The following is a 12,170-nucleotide window of genomic DNA, read 5'->3' as shown; positions in this document are numbered from 1 at the left end:
TTGAAATAAGGGGGCAAACGAGCAAACGGGTCATCTGATGGAAAGCAACTTCCGTCGCCCATGGACACTCGCAGCATCAGAAGAGCTGCAGGTGCGTTGTCGGCCTTTTAATATTGAATAGGGTAATAGGGGAAGGTAGGGAAGGGGAATAGGGTAGGGTATTGGGCCTCCGGTAAACTCACTCACTCGGCGAAACACAGCGCAAGCGCTGTTTCACGCCGGTTTTCTGTGAGAGTGTGTTTATTAAATGAGTTTAGTACTTTAAGCCTGTAGAGGTTACAGGTAAACAAAAATACAGACACACTCTTTGGGGAAGACCCTATTATTATCTGTTTAGTAATTTGTTTGTAAGATACTATCTTTGAGTTTAATCATCGACTGATATTGTCACTGGTTGTATAAATACTGGCGGATTTTTTTGTAAAATGCCAATCAGACAATATACTGAAACAAGTCATCATGAAAGCTGTTTTATTATTCTCAATTGTTCTTGCACTCGCTGCTTTTGCTTGTAGTGCTTCCATTGGTGTGTACATATTATATCAGTTTTGGCTCTCACATAATATAATAACACCATTGCAAATAAAAAAGGCTTTTAGTTTGGTAAAAAAATTTAAGACGGCATCTACTAAAGTCAAAACAGGCACACTCCTTTTTTAGGGTTCCGTACCCAAAGGGTAAAAACGGGACCCTATTACTAAGACTTCGTTGTCTGTCCGTCTGTCCGCCTGTCTGTCTGTCTATCTGTCTGTCTGTCTGTCTGTATCTCAAGAACCGCTACAGTTAGACTTCTGAAATTTACACAGATTGTGTATATCTATTGCCTGATATCCAAAAACTTATTTAAAGGAACACTCAATATTTTCAGTTGTTGATCCATCGGTAGATGTCTCTGGTGGACCCCAAGCGAGGTTCTGTGTCATGTGGCAATGCCGCGACTTCTGCATCCGAAACGGTTTTAGGTACGGCATATGTACTGCCGGTGGCGCCTGTATGTGTAGTATTTGGTGATATTGATACAGGGCACTGTTGTTCTTCAGACCATTCCAAAATTTCTTGTTTTACAATCGATAGCTATAAATAAATGCAATGTACTGAAATTACTATGTTTCTATATATTAATACGTGAGAGAAAAACTTTGTAACCCTTTTTACGAAAAATGGGAAAACGTAGGTGCATGAAATTTCGCACAGTTATAGTTTATATTGTGAAGGAGTGCATCGAGACAATATTATTTTAAAATTATGCTTTTATCATATATATTTTTAACAAATAAAACGTTACACACACTACGACACTACTACTAGGAAAAATGACAGATTCTTGAGTAACAAGCCTATACATACGAATTATACTCTTTTATTTATGGTTGAAGTCTGTTGACAAGTTGACAACAAGTTGACAAATTGAAAATGGATTATTGTTTTTTTTTTATTTAATTTTAGATACTAATTAGACAATGCTTAAACGGCCAGTCTGAGATCAGCTGAGTCCCAGAGACAAGAATTGAAAAAAACTATGATGAAGTCAATATTTTTTACAAAATATAGGTAGTAGTCCTAATGTCGTTGCAAGTAAGGTCGAATTTCGACCATTGGGCGATCTCTAGTTTTATTAATTTGCCTATGACAGTGTGACCTGTGGGTCATAAGTCCTTGGGGGACCGCGAAGCTTCTGTGAGGGTATCGCCCTAAGTTGAGAATTACATTAAAAAATGGAAAAGATTGATGTATTAAGTAGGATTTTTACATATGTACCTACCCGGTCCCCAAAGATGACCAGAGCAATCCTTCCAACTACAGACTAATCGATAACATAAGTCATAACCAACCTCTTTTAAGATAGGTACTCGTCATGGAGTCTACTAATTTATAATATCAACTAGTGACCCGTCCCGGCTTCGCACGGGTATAAAATATATAAGTAGCCACCGAAAAAATTATTAAAATCGATTTAGCATTTCGATTTATATTTCATTATTGCTACCCGTGGCTTGCATTGGTCGGTACCGCCGCAAAAGCTACGTCTCGCAATTTTTAAATATGTAATATTTTCGAAAATATTCATTTAAATCATATGCTGGAAAGGGTATAGATCTATATTAAATCAACAATATAAAGTATTTAATGGAATAATATTAATGCCGTATGGGTAAAATCGCTTCGAAAATTAGTCATTATTTGTCGTTTAAAGTAAATGCCAAAACCTGTTATTGTGGGATATCCATAAGAGATAGATATATACACCATCGCGGAAATTTCTGTAGACCTTTAATTTGATTGTGTACAATACTTAGTACATTATTTTTATAAATCTCGTAGGGTTCAGCCATAAGCGGAAAAAAATGTAATTTTTTAAATCACATTAGAAACCCCAACAATAACAGTATTTTTCCACTATTTAATGAATGTCATTTATTGTTAATCTTATAAACCTTCCACTTGAATAACTCTATCTATTAAAGAAAACCGCATCAAAATCCGTTGCGTAGTTTTTAAGATTAAAGGGGACATGAGGGAAAAAAGCGACTTTATTTTATAATATTATGTAGTGAAGTTTGGACCCCTTCGATTTTGGATGCTCAGGGATTACTTAGCAACAAATAGTACGAGGGAACCAGGAAATTCGTTTGGCTGGTGATCTCTTCGCGTACCTAACTCATCTTTGGGCTTAGACGATTGAGTCTAAAAGAGCATTTGGTAAGAGGCATTGTCTATTAGGTTGGCATTGTAAAGGCCTTTGGTCGAGTTTGGCACGAAGCGCTTTTAGTAAAGCTTCCATAATTTTAGCTGACAGAAGCATGAAGGTTGTAGGTGAATGCTTAGAGCATACCAGAGCCAAGAGTATACTCTGATACTCTTTTGGCTCTGGTATCCCTCTGGTACCCTATTCATACTGCACATCAATGACATGTTACAGATCAACGGCATTCATTGCTATGCGGGTGATAGTACAGATGATGCCCTATACAGGGTGTAACTGAACTAAGTGATAATACTTTAGGATAATATGAGTCCCCTGTATAGAGTTCACTATGAAAGATGCAGGGCTGAAAGTAATGGTCCTTACTTTTTAACCGACTTCCAAAAAGGAGGAGGTTCTATGTTCGGCTGTGGATATATATTTTTTTGTATATGAAAATTCATGATGCTGGGGCGCTTGCCCATATAAATTACAAAAAAAATACACTAAAATGTGGCTTCGCTCTGGGTCCTAATCTAAGTGAAATGTGTCACAGGGGCACTCCCTTTCCATCTGAAGAGTTATTGGGAACCATACTGCCTCCTGCAACTTTTCGCTCTCGTTTCTCGCGAAAAATGTATCGTCCTCAAAATCTTATCTGAGTGTCTGAGTGACATTCTTCAGCATTGCGTTTTTGGGTAACTTTCGCGAATACTTTTTCATACCATCGCACTATAGAAAAAGGTTGAAAAAAACATTAAAAAATGTTTTGAAAGAATTAAAAAAAAAACGATAGATCGGGGTCCGGGGAAGACCCTTATCTGTTGTTTAGTAATTTGTAAGATGCAATCTAATATCGCTTTAATTATTATCAACTGATATCGCACTGGATTAGTAATATAAATACTGATGCATTTTTTTGTTGCAATACCAATCAAAAAATCTACTGAAGCAAGTCACAATGAAAGCTGTTGTAGTCTTCTCAATTCTGCTTGCACTAGCTGCTTTGGCTTACAGTGCTTCCATAGGTATGTGTTTTATAATATATCATATCAATTAACATATAATTTCTGGCTCTCACCTATAATAATATTGTTAATAGAAAAAGCTTTCAGTTTAAACTACTTTTATAAAAGGCATTTTTAGAGGGGTACTTGTAGCAAAAGAGAACACTGGAAACATTTTTATAGCTTATCGATATTTATCGATATTTTCATCAGAATCTCATGTACTATCGAAGAAATTAATGAATAGGCAGATGGCGGACCTAAGCTGAGTCCTGTTGACAAGGTTTGACGTAGCCCAACCAAAGTAATTAGATCTGCCATCTGCCTATGAATCAAATTCTCTGATAATATAACATATTTACAAAATTTTCTAACAACGTGTCTTACAATTTTAACTAAACTGACTAAAGTCAAAACGTGGATATGGGGTACAAATTAATTGCATAATATTACCAAATTTCTGAATTTTATGAATTTCTGCGCCTCATTATTTTGCTTGAGGTTATACTTCTTGTACGGAACGACGCTTCGACTTGGAATATCTATCTATTTATTTCATGTGTTTCCGTTCAAAAGCATATTTTTAAGAAACATTAAATGTTTTCAGCTGATCCATTAGTAGATATCTCTGGCGGACCGCAAGCGAGGCTGTGTATCCCCTGGCAATGCCACAACTTCTGCGTCCGAAACGGCTTCAGGGCGGGCATGTGTACTTCTAGTGGTGCCTGCATGTGTAGTATTTGGTGATACCTGCAGGATACTGTTCTTCATACCGTTCCAAAATTTCCTGTTACAATCGATGGCTATAAATAAATGTATTATGAAATAACTATTTATTTTATTCATTTGTCTTTATAACCAAATTCAGAAAGATTTTCGTCATTTTATAAAAGCTGCAAGTTTTCCTGTATGACCTTTGACAGTCGACTGTCAGTTTCCGGTATCATAGCTTCCGGGATCCGGTTTGACATGATAAAGGACGACGAAGGACGATTATAGAGGTAGAACGACCAGCAACTATGGAATTTCCGTCGCGGTTACATTATATTATATTTATATACAGGGTGTAACAAAACTAAGAGATAATACTTTAGAATTTGTAAGTGTCCCTTATATTAAGTTAACTGTAAAAGAAGCAGTGCTGAAAGAAAAATTGGGTTCCATAAGATATTTGGGTTTTTCGGACGCAAGGTGTAAAAAATCAACCAGAATATACGTGGGAGAGCCATGCTTCGGCACAAATGGGCCGGCTCGACCAGAGAAATACCACGTTCTCACAGAAAACCGGCGTGAAACAGCGCTTGCGCTGTGTTCCGCCGAGTGAGTGAGTTTACCGGAGGCCCAATTCCCTTCCCTATCCTCCCCTATTCCCTTCCTTTCCCATCCCTATCCTCCCCTATTCCCTTCCTTTCCCATCCCTACCCTCCCCTATTACCCTATTCCCTCTTAAAAGGCCGGCAACGCACCTGCAGCTCTTCTGATGCTGCGAGTGTGTATGGGTGACGGAAGTTGCTTTCCATCAGGTGACCCGTTTGCTCGTTTGCCCCCTTCTTTCATTAAAAAAAAAGAAAAGTTACTTATTTTGCGTACGCTGCCTAAACTATAAAAGTTAGAACTATAAAAATAATGTTCTAAGTAATTGTAGACCTTATAAATATCTAGAAAAAAGTCCAAGACACACTATACCTATCTATAACGAGTGAGGCACAATAACCATTTTTTTATTTAAAAATCTTGACTTTTTTTGGACTACATTTAAACGCGTTTATGTTTTTATTGTTCTGTGATTATTCCTTATCAAAATAAATTATTTCATCACTAAGTACAGTTTATGTAGATAATATATTTTGGTCTTTGAATGATTAAAATAGGACGTTTGGTTTTGAAATTATAGCAAAATTAAATTTAAATATTACGATAGTGGGCGTACAGTACCGGTGTGCATGCGGGAGGAAGACAATCTGTGCAGTGCGCAGCCTGCGTATAATGACTGCATCATCGATGGTAGTGTCGGAGTCTGTGAAGTGACCTGGGAATCATTTTGCTGATAGAGTTGTCTGATAGTTGTCTGATAGATAGATAGTTGTCTGATAGATAGTTGTCTGATAGAGCTGTACTATTTAATTTTAACTTTTAATTTAATATAATTTTATATATTTTATATGGGTTTATTGCCTGCAATAAATGATTATTATTATTATTATTATTATTATTATTATGAAAAAGAAGAGTAGTCTCGGCTACTTGCCGGGGAGATGACTCAGGCACGGGCAGAAGCCAAGTAACCTGGTTCATGATAAAGGTGTATTATGATTGGGGTGTAAGGAAAGATGAGGATGGGTTTAGAAAACGGCGAACTAATGAGCATGTATCGATGATGATAGATTTTTGCATTTGGATATAAGTGTTTTTATGAAGGTCTAGAGTTTTCAGAGATACGGCGAGGGTCTTCGGTATTACTCCAGTAGAGGAAATGATGATGGGGATAATTTTTACAGCCTCTTGGTGCCACATTTGTTTAATTTCATCGGCGAGTGGAATATATTTTTGTATTTTTTCGTTGTGTTTTTGTTTTAGATTGTTGGTGTTTGGGACGGCGATATCTATCAGGTAAGTTGTTTTTTCAGGTTTAATTGTTAGTGTTATGTCTGGTCTATTGCTGAGAATGGTACGGTCAGTGACTATGTCACGATCCCAATAGAGTCTTACATTGCTATTTTCAAGAACGTTTTGAGATTTGTATTTATAGTATGGGGTGTGTGAATCGATGAGTTTGTATTTAATGGCTAGTAGTTGGTGAATGTGTTTAGCTGCGTTGTCATGTCGGTGTGTGTATCCCTTATTGGCCAGTGCGCTGCATCCCCCGGTAATATGATCTATAGTTTCGGTAGTAAGATGGCATAATCTACATTTATCTGTATCTATTGACTCTTTGAGAATATATTTCGAATAATTGCGTGTCTTTATTATTTGATCTTGAATCGCTATTAGAAAGCCCTCCGTTTCAGAATAGATATTGCCTCGGGTTAACCAGCTGCATGAGGCAATTTGGTCTACATGATCTTGTTCGAGATGATGAGGATATTTACCATGCAGCGCTTTGCTTTTCCATTTCTGTATTTTATCAGCGTCTTTTAATATCTTGTGCTTTACATTAAATAGGTCATTGTTTAGCTGGAGAGGTGTGCCTTTATGGGGGAGATTTGCTATTGCTTTATGTAATTGACTTGTTTTAGCTTTATTTAGGAAATATGTTCTGAGATTATCTATTTGGCTGTAGTGTAAATTTTTTATATCGATGATACCACGGCCTCCCAATTTTCGTTTCAGTGTAAACCTTTCGACTGCTGAGTGGATGTGGTGGATATTACGCTTATAGCATAGCATTCGCGTTGTGGTATTAAGGGTTTCAAGTTCTGTGTCTGTCCATTTAATGACACCGAATGAGTATGTTAGAATGGGTATGGCGTAGGTATTAATGGCTTTAATTTTATTCCGACCAGATAATTATTATTATTATTATTATTATTATTATTATTATTATTATTATTATTATTATTATTATTATTATTATTATTATTATTATTATTATTATTATAGAGTCTTTCCTGGGTAGGCTTTTTGCAGCGGTAACCTACATCCACGCGGGCGGAGCCAAGGGCGACCGCTAGTGTATATAATATACATAGTACATATCAGGTAAACATAGGATAAAGTATAAAGCTCAATTTTTAATCTTATTTTATTTGAATTGAAATGTAAGAATCTCGTTTTTAAACAAAAAATTGAAACCTATTTCTAAAGGCCAATCCCAAAAAAAAAGTTATTTGATCATTTTTTTATATTTTTTGGGTTCAGTACCTACCCAAAGGGTAAAAACGGGGCCTATTACTAAGACTTCTTCTTCTGTTTGTCTATCCGCCCGTCCGTCCGTACGTCTGTCGGTCTGTATGTCCGCCTGTCTGTCTAGTCTCTGTCTCTGACTTCTGAAATTTTCACAGATTGTGCAATGTGTATTTCTGTTGCCGCTATAACAACAAATACTAAGAAATTTATTTTTTGGCCTCTTTTGCTTGATATTAATAATGGTAACAAGTAGGTAATTGAAATTTTCACAAAATCCTCAAATAAAAAATATAAAAAATATTTAAGGGAATCTCACATACAAAAATACAATTTTCTGGCTACTTTCGCTCTATAACTGTACAGAACACCTCGTGACCGAGTCTGACTCGCACTTGGCCGATTTTTTTAATATATCATAAACAGCAAAAAATATTATGAAAATAATACTTTTTACTTCTTAATGATACAGAACCCTTTGTAAAACTAATTTTCGGCCGCCTTTTTTTTTAATTCAAATTATTTAAAAATGGGTTTAGTTGCAAGTTATTTGGCTAAAAGATATAATGAAAAATAAAGAAATGCCTATGAAATATGAAACATGCATAATGCCGTGTCTATTATACGGATGCCAGACATGGGCTTTAAGCGTTAACGGAACAAATGGACAACAAGATAAAGATAATACGCCAAAACGGAATAGAGAGAAGTATATTAGGAGTGAAAAGAAGAGTTAGAGTAAGAATACAGGATCATAAAAGGAAAACAAAGAATGTTTTCACCGTATACAGACAGTTAAAGTGGAGATGGACGGGACATATTATGATTAGAGAAAAAAAGGAATAAGGGACTAAAATTATTCCAGAATGGTACCCGAGAGGAAGAAAGAAGTAGAAGAAGAAAAATAAAAAGATAAGAGGACGATTTTAAGAAAATAGCTGTCAGCATTTTGGTTACAAGTTGCTCAAGATAGCTATGCTTGGAAGTCTTTAGAGGAGGCCTTTGTCGAAAGACAAGCTGATGAAAACCAACATCCATTAGCCAAGGATAATAATTAATAAGTTATTACAGTTAAGCATTAGTTATAGAGTCTTTTTATTCAAATATTTGTAATTTTTTTGTACATAAACGCTATTTTATTTATTTTATTTTATTAGTTGCAATAATTTTACTTTAAATACACAAATCAATAAACTTCATAACAAATCAACGGAAGCAGACGCAGTAGGCGTTGGTACTGCAGAGGCCGATGGCGTAGCCGAGACTGCGGCAGATGGAGTTGCACTGGCTGGCGATGCATATGCGGACCCTGGCTGCATCAGCGAAGCCCAGAGCAGCCATCTCCTCCGGCGTCACCGGGTGGAAGTCGTCTCCTGTCAGGTCCCTCACCAGCAGAGGATGATCGGCTTTATCTGAAAGAAAGCAGTAGCTAAGCAAAAGTTGTTCATTGGAGACCAACAGTAGAATAATCCTAATTGAATTTAATAAGGCTGTAATGTGAATAAAATAGGAGACGTAATATTATGATCTATATAATGGGAGCTAATTATTACAAAAGAAATAATAATGTTTGTCTCATACACAAAAATAAGTAAAATTGTTTTCACAGAATAAACGTTTAGTATTATCAGCTGTTTAGTTTACCGATTTCAAATAAGAAGGACATGAATCGTAACTTACCAGCTGCAGCACTCTGCACAAAGGCAGCGAATGCCAGAAGAAGAAAAGAGAAAACAAGGAACTTCATGTTTGCTAACGACAATACGAGTGATGTCGAAATCTATGAATAACTTCCTATTTATATAATGTAAATTTAGAGATAATTACCGATGAATATATAGATAACATAAATTGTTATGAAAAGGCCTTTAACAAGGGACTTTCCCTATAATTTAATGTTTGTTTCTAAAGAACGTTTTGTTTCCAGAAATTATCACTGATTTATACTTCAGGTACTACGTTATAAAGTTACTCTAGGACTTGCTAGTGAACATAAGAATTAAGATGACTCTGGCCACTTTTATAATATGCCACTGACTGTAGGTTATTGATAGGAATGAATTTTTAACTTAATCCATACTAATATTATAAATGCGAAAGTGTGTCTGTCTGTCTGTCTGTCTGTCTGTCTGTTACCTCTTCACGCCCAAACCGCTGAACCGATTTTGATGAAATTTGGTATGGGGATATTTTGAGACCCGAGAATGGACATGGCCGCGATAAATGAATTTTGGCGCAACTGAGTTGCTGGCGTCATCTAGTAATATTATAAAAGCGAATGTGTGTCTGACTATCTGTTGCTTCTTCAAGCCCAAACCGTTTGAGCCCGGCACACTAACACCTGTGTCTATTACACTGACACTGATGGAGACGCTGTGGCAAGCTTTTGAGACAAGAAAGAGCCACGGAGGTGTCAACCGAACACATAAAAGATTATAGCATAAAAATGGCTATGAAAGACAGGAACGATAAAGTCCTAAGCCACATGGCGGGTAGATTCGACACAGAACGATATCTCTTTAACACCCTAGAAACTCCACCCAGCTTGAGTGACCCCTCTCCACCAAGTTATATATATTATATAAATAACAAAAAAAGGATATGGACGAACAGTCCATAGTCGGCCACAATTTTATAATAAATAAATAAAAAAAAGCCCAAACCGTTGAACTGATTTTGCTGAATATTGGTAATTGGTATATCTATAGATGCTTTGAGTCCCGGGAAAGGACAAAATACTTTTTATCCCCGAACAATATACGGTTCATTCGCGATAAACGAATTTTGTCGCAACGGAGTTGCGGGAGTCATCTAGTTAACTATAAACTTCTGTAGCTTCTGGGTCTATTTTACTATTGTTTAACATTAACTGTACAAAACTAATCCAAATATGCAATAAGATTTTTTCGGGCACTGTTGTTTGTCAAGCGATATAATTATCTAATAAGTAATTATTATTATAGAAGTTCAAAATAATGTGTATGTTATTGTGCATCGTGAAAAGCCAAAAAAAAATGAAATTATGTTATAACCATAAGATTAATTTGCTCTTATGGTTTAGAAGCTAAAATGGGAAGTACTTTACATATTGATAATGTTTAAAAAAATCCCTAAAATCTTATCAGTACCTACATTTAATTATTATAAACAATCAGAGTCATTGATAAGCTTTTGATATAAATATTCTAGCTAATTCATAATTCGCATACTCTTATACATCACTCACTTTTCAATTAACTTGTATAATTCTTGGATTTTCTACCACACCCCAAAAATGAAGACTTTTGTGGTTCTAGCTATTGCTTTTGTATTGATTGCCTTAGTGCAGACTGTTCCTATTGGTAAGCAAAATTTGATTTCTTTTGTTTTGAATATTATGTTTGACAACTTTGCGATTGCCTTTCACCTGATGAGGATCCTGATGGTCATCATCATTTTGGCTTTCATCGGTAATGACAAGATCATTACTGATACGAACATTAGTTCTTTACACTTACTACAAGCGTCACCTAAGACCAGCCCTAGTAGACAAGTGGCAAGCGATTATCGTAAACGCTAACAAAATGTATGCGATTTGACATAAGTCATCGCTTCGCTAGCGAATACTAATGTCAAATTCCATAGATTTTGTGGCGTTGGCGTTTACGATAATCGCTTGCCGCTTCTCTAGGCCCTCAGTCTTTTAAGACTGCTTTGAGAAACTACTTCCCATCTCATATTTTATGACCTTATTCATGATACTAACTCCATAGACTTTGATAATCAAACTGCACTCTTTCCAGACGAAGCTGATCACCCGCTGCTGGTGAGCGAGCTGACGGGAGACGATTTCCACCCCGTGACGCCGGAGGAGATGACGGCGCTGGGCTTCGCGGACACCGCCAGACTCCGCATACTCGTATGCATCGCCAGCCAGTGCAACTCCATCTGCCGCAGCCTCGGCTACGCCACCGGCCTTTGCAGCACCAACGCCTACTGCGTCTGCTTCCGTTGATTGTAGTTATTTTTTTTTAATGATATAATATTTGTGTATAAAATCCAATGTTGATAAATCATTGTACCACCTTCTCAGTATTTTTTAATAAAATATCGCGAAAAGGAACACACACTTTTAATTTCTTCATACCTCCATGATTGTGTTAATACTTTATCTACAAATGTAAGTACCTTTTTATTTCATTTACTTCGTCTGATTTTCGGGTTTCTTCTTCCGTGTCTTCTATCCAAGAAGGCCTTAGAGCTTTATCAGACCTACTTAGCATGCCCATATAAATATACTGAATGATGGGCTCTCTGTTCGGTAGGTGTAATGAGGCCCAAATGTAAATATAATTCCATCAACATAATGTTATTGATAATTTAAAATGGAGGTTTTATTACATTCTTATGCTCTAAAAAAGTTTAAAACATAGTAATATGATAATTAATATTATGAACTGATGTTTCACGTTGAACAATCTGACAAATAAAATTGTCACTAAAACCGGCCAAGTCCGTCTCAGGCCACGCGCAATATAGGGTTCCGTAGTACGGCTAGATTTTGATAATGTTTGTATGGTCAATAAATTATGTTTTTTTTTTTAATGAAATAAAATTGTCACTAAAACCGGCCAAGTCCGTCTCAGGCCACGCGCAAT

General features: G+C 36.3%; 1 long non-coding RNA gene across 1 annotated transcript; it reads left to right on the top strand.

Annotated features, from left to right (window-relative positions):
• Positions 1 to 403: 403 nt before the first annotated feature.
• LOC121728577 lies at positions 404 to 1,093 on the top strand. Its single transcript, XR_006035837.1, has 2 exons — positions 404 to 526; positions 869 to 1,093. It is a non-coding gene; the product is annotated as an uncharacterized LOC121728577 (long non-coding RNA).
• The last annotated feature ends 11,077 nt before the right edge of the window (positions 1,094 to 12,170 follow it).

The sequence above is a fragment of the Aricia agestis genome, chromosome 7, assembly GCF_905147365.1.
Source record: "Aricia agestis chromosome 7, ilAriAges1.1, whole genome shotgun sequence".
Classification (NCBI taxonomy): domain Eukaryota; kingdom Metazoa; phylum Arthropoda; class Insecta; order Lepidoptera; family Lycaenidae; genus Aricia; species Aricia agestis.
Note: the sequence above shows the minus strand (reverse complement) of the source record. Positions and strands in the feature narration are given on the sequence as shown.